This window comes from Peromyscus eremicus, chromosome 1, assembly GCF_949786415.1.
Source record: "Peromyscus eremicus chromosome 1, PerEre_H2_v1, whole genome shotgun sequence".
Taxonomy (NCBI): Eukaryota; Metazoa; Chordata; class Mammalia; order Rodentia; family Cricetidae; genus Peromyscus; species Peromyscus eremicus.
In genome coordinates, this window is record NC_081416.1 from 173,940,205 (window position 1) to 173,948,928 (window position 8,724).

Below are 8,724 nucleotides of genomic sequence, written 5' to 3' on the forward strand. Positions count from 1 at the left end.
CACTGACTGGGACCCACACCCCACACCCGAGGAGTACGCTCTCAGACTGACCCACTGGCGCACTAGGGTGCACCGAGTCAATGCTGACTGAGCCACAGGGACGTGGAGTCAGACACCTTGCCAGAGACACAGATGCACACGCGGGACAAGGGCCTGGATGCACAAACTCATCCCCCACCCCCATAACCAGATTACACCCCTGACACACGGTTCACAGGGACACACACGGACAGTGACAGCCCCACACATAGTTGCACAAACAATGTTCAAGCAGGCTCAGACTCACAAACTTTGCCCCAGGTGCCCACGACATTTCGCACCGCACCTCAGAACAGCTTCCTGCCAGGTCTCCGCCAGACACACACCTCGATCCAAACGGCACCCCAGAGTGACACCCCCAAAGCACACCCCACGAGCTTGCTCTAGCTGGATTGGAAAGTGACCCTCCAAAAGCAGACCACATCCAATAGAGAAGAAACTGACCCCTGACCTGTGCTCACAAAGTCACTCCTGTGACAGGTTCCTGCTAAGTGGCCCGATGGTGGGATACACTCGTGAACATGCACACCTGGCCCGGCGTCCCACCAATCTGGCGCTGGACCCGTGGGGAGGAGGCAGCCCTGCGCTCCTGGCACTGACATGCCCGGGCAGCCCTCCGGCACCCTATTTCATCCTGTCTGCTGTTTCTGTTCCCTTTCCTTTTCTGTTTCTAGCTGTCATTTCCCGCCCCTTATAAGACCGAGTGACCTTTCCTTCCCCAAAGCCTTGGACGTCAGCCTCTCTGGGTCTCACCCAACCCAGTCACCTCACCAAGCATATGACTCACCTGTGGGTGCCCAGCACTGGGATAACTGAGAAAGGATGTCACACAGACATGTGAAAAGAGACACTTTGTAAACATGGACGATTACACCTGTCTTCCCAGCACTTCAGGAGGCTGAGGCAGGGGGATGGCTGCAAGATTGGAGCCAGCCTGAGTTATATAGTGAGTTCCAGGCCAGCCTTGGGCACAGACCAATTTCAAAAAGTAAAGCAGGTGCTGGAGAGATGCCCAGTGGTTACTGCTCCAGGTGGTGGTGGCGCACGCCTTTAGTCCCAGCACTTGGGAGGTAAAGGCAGGCAGATCTCTGTGAGTTTGAGACCAACTTGGTCTACAGAGTGAGTTCCAGGACAGCCAGCGCTGTTACACAGAGAAACCCTGTCTTCCCTCCCCCCAAAAAAACCCCAACAACAACAAGGTGCTTACTGCTCCTCCAGGGGACCTGAGTTTTGTATCCAGCACTGACCACCTGGCTCACTATGGCCTGTCACTCCAGCTCCACTCTTACACACCTGCATTTGTGTGAACATACCCACACATATACACATAATTTTTTTGGGGGGGAGGGGTTGAGACAGGGTTTCTCCGTGTAGTTTTGGTGCCTGTCCTGGATCTCGCTCTGTAGACCAGGCTGGCCTCGAACTCACAACGATCCACCTGTCTCTGCCTCCCGAGTGCTGGGATTAAAGGCGTGCGCGCCGCAGCCGCCACCACCACCACCACCACCACCAGGCCACATACACATAATTAAAAATAAAATAAATCACAAATGGACAGTGTGTAGACAGTGAGAGACCTTGGAGCATCGGCTGTAAACGGGATGTTTCCTTCAAACCTCTCTCCTCAAGGCTCAGGGATCCGTGCCGAAGAGGAGGTGGAAAAGAAGATTGTAAGAGCCAGAGGTGGGGATGACTCCAAAGGATCAGTGTCTTCCAGGCACAACAGGGCTGTGGCGCCACCTGTGCGCACACACCACTCCCACAGGTTCCAAATGGACCCAATCCCAGCACTGAGAAGGGGAAGTGGGCCCAAAGTCCCACTTCTAGCCAAGATGGAAAATCAGTTTTTTTCAATGGCATGTCACTGGGTCTATCAACCATATTCCAGGGCAGGTCTTATGCCAAAAAGTAGTTGGCCAACATAAAACAGACTCCGTGTTTCTTTTCTTTCTTTCTTTCTTTCTTTCTTTCTTTCTTTCTTTCTTTCTTTCTTTGTGTGTATGTATGTGTCTGCTTTTTTTTTTTTTAAGCTGAGGATCAAACCCAGGGCCTTGCGCTTGCTAGGCAAGTGCTCTACCACTGAGCTAAATCCCCAACCTGTGTGTCTGCTTTTTACTTAATTTAGTTTAGTTTTTTGTTTGTTTGTTTGTTTTGATTTTGGGGTTTTGCTTTGTTTTGCTAAAACAGAGAGAGAAAGAATATGAAGTTGGGTGAGTAGAGAGGTGGGGAGGATCTGGGAGGAACTAGGGGAGGGGGAAGAATATGATCGAAGCATATTGCATGAAAACATTAATTAAAAACAGAAAAATAAATAAAAGTAGCTAGGCGTGGTGGCGCACGCCTTTAATCCCAACACTAGAGGCTGAGGCAGGAGGATCTCTGTGAATTTGAAGCCAGCCTGGTCTATATATATCTTAGCAACTTCTAGGCCAGACAGCTATATCATGAAATCCTGTCTCTAACATCCTGTGAAAAAGAGCAAAACAATAACAAAAAGGAGGAGAGAGAGAGACAGAGAGAGAAAGGCCAGATTCGCACACATGACCTGCCCCAGGACCAGGAACTCAGATCTAGCAACACAGGGGTCAGAATCTCAGGAGAGACCTTCCTATTTCAAATATCTGAGACTGTTACTGGCTTCCAGACCCTCCCCCCATTCCTTCCTGCTTCATCCTTTCTTTCTCCCAGGGTTTTTTTTTTTGTTGTTGTTGTTTTGGTACTGTGGACACAGGGCGTTGTTTGTGTGTGTTGGGGGGGTGGGGTGGGGGGCAACGTCACTCCAATCCTTTATCACTGAACAACCCCCACCCCCAGCCCCCCCACCTCACCAACTTATAGTGCAACTCATCGATAAACATTGACAAGCAATAAAAGGCACTTTTTAGGGGACAACAAGTTCAGTGAGTTGGAGTCTACATTTTACAGGGTGTGGTGCCCTAAACCTGTCATCTCAGCCTGGGGGCTGCAAAGGAAGGAGGCTGGAGAGTCCAAGGCCTGCACGGGGAGACCATGTTTCAAAAACAAAGAAACACTTGCCCAGCAGACAGAAGGCCCTGGGGTCGATCCCCAGCACCACACATACACAAAATAACTAAATTCATTAACTAAACCAATTAATTTAAATTAATTTAATTAATAACTAAACTAATTAATTAAAACAAAACCCCACACGAATATGGCTGAGGATACACCTCAGTCGGTGGAGTGCTTGGCCAGCATGCATGAAGCTTGGCTAGCATGCATGAAACTTGGCTAGCATGCATGAAGCTTGGCTAGCATGCATGAAGCCCTGGGTTCTGTCCTCAGCACAGTGTGAAACCAGGCATGGTGCTGTACACCTGTAATCCTAGCCCTTGTAAGGCTGAGTCAGCTACACAAGGAATTTGGGTCATGCCTAGGATATATGAGACACACACAGACACACACACACACACACACACACACACACACACACACAAACCAGCAAACCATAGTGAATGCATAGTAGATGCAAAGTGGGTATGTTTCTTTCTTTTCTTTTTTCTTTCATTTTTTAAAAATTAATATTTATTTATTTATTTGTTTGTTTATTTATTTTGAGACAGGGTTTCTCTCTATGCAGCCCTGGCTGTCCTGGAACTCACTCTGTAGACCAGGCTGGCCTCAAACTTGGAGATCCACCAACCTCTGCCTCCGGAGTGCTGGGACTAAAGGCATGCATGCATCACCATGTGTCAGCTGTAAAGGTGTGTTTCTGGTCCAGTTTAGAGGCACCCGAGCAGGCCCGCTTTCAACGTATTAAATGAGATCTTTCTCAGAAGTCATTAAACACAGCTTCTGACACGAAGGCCTAATCAGTATTTGCTGTTGTCATTAGGAGGACTAATTAGGAACAGTGTTTGCTCTGGGCCTCACAGCGAAGTAGCTGGGAAGGGGGCAGGCTCTTGCCTTCTGCCTGTTGTCCTGGGCCCCTCTCTCACCATCCAGTGACCTCAGGCCACCAATCCAAGACCCAGCAGCAGACTGGTTGGAATGAAGGATGAAAGGGGTGGGAATCTGACTGGGTGAAGTCACTGTGTAGTGCCAGGCCTCAGCACCTCCCAAAGGCTCCTCCAAAGTCAACCGTCCTGTCACCCCACACCCGAGGGTCAAGAGCCACGATTAACTAAAGGATAGCAGTAGAGGTTAGCCTAGTGGTCCAGGCTTGTCAACCTAGCTACTCTAGAGGGTGAGGCAGGAGGATGGAAAGATCAGCAACTTCCTGATTAAAGTCCCAACATTAAAAAGTGAAATGAGGGGCTGGAGAGAGGGCTCTGCAGTTAAGAGCACTGGCTGCTCTTGCCGAGGACCCGGGTTCAATTCCCAGCACCCACGTGGCAGCTCACAACTGTCTGTAGCTCCGATTCCAAGGGATCCAACACCCCACAGAGACAGACATACAGGCACAACGCCAATAAAATTAAATTAGATTAAAAAATTTAACCAAAAAAAGTAAAATAAAACTCAGCTGGGGCCATCAAGATGGCTGCTCAGAGGTGGGTAGTAATGGCTCATGCCTTTTTCACACTCCCCGAGACAGGGTCTCTCTGTGTAGCCCTGGCTGTCCTGGAACTCGCTCTGCAGACCAGGCCGGCCTCAAACTCACAGAGATCCGCCTGCCTCTGCCTCCCGAGTGCTGGGAGGTACCACTGCCCGGGTTTACTTTATGATTCCTAACAGTAGCAAAATTATAGTTATGAAGTAGCAACGAAAATAATTTTATGTTGGTGGTCACCACAACATGAGGAACTGTATTAAAGGGTCGTGGCATTAGAAAGGTTGAGAACCACTGTTCTAGGACGACAGAGATTGAGTGTAGACCCCATCCCCATTTTCATGTTGAGACCGTCTTCACAAATCCTAACAAGATTCCCTAAGTTGCTGAAGGCATCTTCAGGGAGGCTCTGAAGCCTGATGGAGCCACAGATGAGAGACAAAGGTAGACCAGAAGTGCCCACCCAGCAGACTGAAAGAGTCCAATCTCCTGGGAGTGGAGGGAACCTAAGAATGGGAAGAAATAAGACAGAGGTAGAGATGGAGTGTGTGGTTGGGCAGAGGGTCATTCTAGACCTAGGCTGCTTCTCCTCGGATCCATGAACATTTAGGACTGAATACATTTTTGTTGTGGGGCATTGAACTATACTACGTAACATCTGACCTCTCTTCCCACAGGATGCCACAAGTACCTCTCCAAACAAGGCAGAATATTTCCTAGAGTGAGTGGAGGTGTGGCTCAATGGTCAAGCACCTGCCTAGAATCCCCCAGTGAGGGGCTGAGGGTGTGGCTCAGTGGTAGAGCTCCTGCCTAGAATCCCCCAGTGAGGGGTTGGGGTGTGGCTCAGTGGTAGAGCCCCTGCCTAGAATCCCCCAGTGAGGGGCTGGGGTGTGGCTCAGTGGTAGAGCCCCTGCCTAGAATCCCCCAGTGAGGGGCTGGGATGTGGCTCAGTGGTAGAGCCCCTGCCTAGAATCCCCAGTGAGGGACTGGGAGTGTGGCTCAGGGTAGAGCGTCTGCCTAGAATCCCCCAGTGAGGGGCTGAGGGTGTGGCTCAGTGGTAGAGCCCCTACCTAGAATCCCCCAGTGAGGGGTTGGGGGCCCTGCCTAGAATCCCCCAGTGAGGGGCTAGGGGTGTGGCTCAGTGGTAGAGCTCTTGCCTAGACTCCTACAGTGAGTTAGACTGAAAAACTAGTGCGGGTCCTGGTGCCCCTCTGTAATTTCAGCACTGAGGAGGCTGAGGCAGGAAGCTCAACCGTTCAAGGCTGGCTTGATCCCCTGCCTTCCTTTTTGTTCTGCTGGAGACGGAACCTGAGGCTGTGGATATACTAGTCTAGACAAACAATCTGTTTCTCAGCTGTATCCCCAGCCTTTATTGCTGCTTTTTGTTTATTTGGTTTTTGTTTTCTGAGAGAGGGCCGCACTTTGTCGCCCAGTCTTCAGGCTGGCCTTGAACTTGCCCAATTCACCTGCCTCAGCCTCCTAAGTACTAGTTATGACAAAAGGGAGTCACCATGTCCTGCTTGCTTTTTTGATTTTAATGTGCATTGGTGTTTTGCCTGCATGAATGTCTGTGTGAGGGTGTTGGATCCTTGGAACTGGAGTTAAAGTTGTGAGCTGCCATGTGGGTGCTGGGAATTGAACCCAGATCTCCTGGAAGAACAGCCAGTGCTCTTAACCTCTGAACCATCTCTCCAGCCCCTCCAAACGCTATGATTATAGCCACGCTCCACCACACCCCTCATGTTTCTCATGCTGAATGTTAAGGCTCTTTCAAGGGCCTCCTGCCCAGGGCAGTGGATAAGGCCCCAGACTCTGAAGCCAGTTTTCCAAAAAAAACACTTAACAAAGTATTTCTGCCTCTCTCTTCCCTCATCTGTCCGAAGCCGAACAAAGGTCTGCGTGGACTTTGGAGTGCCTGAAACATGCTGAGGATTGTTCTAGCAGTCACACGTTCCCTGTGAGATGTCAGGGCTGAGGATGTGGCTCTGTTGTAGTGTCTGCTAAGCACTCATGAGGCGCTGAGTTAAGTCTCAAGCATCACCAAGAGACTGGATGTGGGGTGCATACTTGTAGTGCCAGCACGAGGGGGATGGAGGAAGGAGGGTCAGAAGTTCAAGGTCATCTTGGGCTATGTAGCAAGTTCTAGGCTACTCTGGGCTATATGAGACTCTGTCTCAAAAAATTATTTTAAATGAAATAAAGAAACAGTTGTCAGTCCCATAAGGGGGTTCACCCCTGTCATCCCAGCACTCGAGGGGCTGAGGCAGGAGAATTGCTGAAAGTTAGAGGCCAGCCTTGGGTTATATGAAACTGTTTCAAGAATAAAGTTAAACAAGCCGGACATGATGGTGACGGTCTTTGAACCCAACACTCAGGAGGCAGAGGTAGGCAGATCTCTGTGAGTTTGAGGGCAGCCTGGTTTACATAGTGAGGTTCAGGTCTGCCGGGGCTACGATGTGAACCTCGGTCTCACAAACACAACATATATATATATAAAAGAATATAATGAGCTAAGCTGTTAGCTCAGTGTGGTGCACACTTGCCATCCCAGCACTTGAGAGACTGCGGCTGGGGGATTGTTGTGAGTTGGAGGCCAGCCTGGGCTGCATAGTGAGAGCTTGTCTAAAATATAAAGATGAGGAAAAAACATTTTTTTTTAAAGCAGGAAACTGCAGCTCAGGAGTTGGGAAGGACTTAACTTTGCACCGCAGGGCCCTGGTCCGGATGGGAGCGACATCCTGGGTCCCCAGGTGGGGCCAGGATGCGCGGGGCGGCGGGGCGTCCCAGCGTCCGCAGGGTCCGGGCTGTGCGTGTGAAGGTTACAGCTCGGCGCCGGGCGGGGGCCGCGCTGTTGCTGGGGTCTGCGGGGCCTGCCTGCCTGCGCCCTGCCTCCATCTCGGCCAGCCAGTGAGAGGTCCCCGCCGCCGTTGCCAGGGGAAACTCGCCGCCCCGTTACCCAGCAACAAGCCTGGCCCAACCAGGCGCGAGGAGCCCCCAGGCCCCGCCCGCCGCTGCCCATCGCGTGCCCAATGCCAGGCGGGCAGAGCCGGCCCGGCTCCCGGAGACGGCGAGAGCTCTCATTGGCCGCCGCCAAAGTCCTCCCGGATCTGGGGGAGCCCTCGGTGCAGGGCGGGGGGAGGGTGCGGGGGAGCCGGGCCCCGGGGAGCTGCGGGCTGCGCGGGGCTGGCCGGTTGGGGTGAGACCTCAGCTCTCCAAGCTGTCCTGCACCTTTACAGAGCAAGGATGTGCAGTTAAGATGGAGTGGGGACGGCCGATGTGCAGAGTGCTCCCTCCACCCCACTGCTGGAAGGTCCCGTGGAGTTGGTCTTAGGAAAACAGCCACCAAGTATGCCCCTTCCATAAAGAGACCTTTGCATGGTGACCCCACGCAGGCAGAGAGTGACTCAGCCCACGCTGTTAACAGAATTCGGAGTCCTGGCCGTGGAAAACAAGTTGGAAGATTTTCCAGAAAAGAAACCCAACTGTGGCCTCACAAAAACAGCGGCACGCAAGATACGGTGATGCTGGCCTGTCATCCCAGCACTCCAGAGGCTGAGGCAGGAGGATTGCCAGGAGTTTGAGGCCACCTTGGGCCACATAATAAAACTCTCAAAAACAGAAAGGTAACACCCCCCCCCCCCAACACACACAATGGACTCAGCTATGTGTGGAATCATAAAAACAAGGACATTGACAGGCAAGGTGGCATATTCCAACCCTCGGCAGGCAGATGAGGCTGCGGCAGGAGGATCTCTGTAAGTTCAAGGCCAGCATGGTCTGCATTCAGAGTTACAGGATGGCGTGAGCCGCATATTGAGATCCCTTCTCAAAACCAAAACAAACAACACAGCAGAAAAAAAAACAAAAACAAAAACAAAAAAACAAGGACATGAGCCTGACATGGTGGTGCACATCCCTTATCCCAGTACTTGGAAGGAGGAGGCAGGAGGATCAGAGATTCAGGGCCAGCATGGGTTAAAGAGGAAGTTCAACATAGCCTGGGCTACAAAACAAGTATATTATCCCTTCTCCCCAGGGAGTACTAGCCCCAGGAGACAAGGCCTTGAGTCCCCTCTAAAAGGGAGGCAGGCTGGGAAGAGGCCCGGTTTGTAAAGGGCCTGCCAGGTGTGCGTGAAGTCCTGAGTTCAATCCAGAGCACCCTGTAAAGCTGA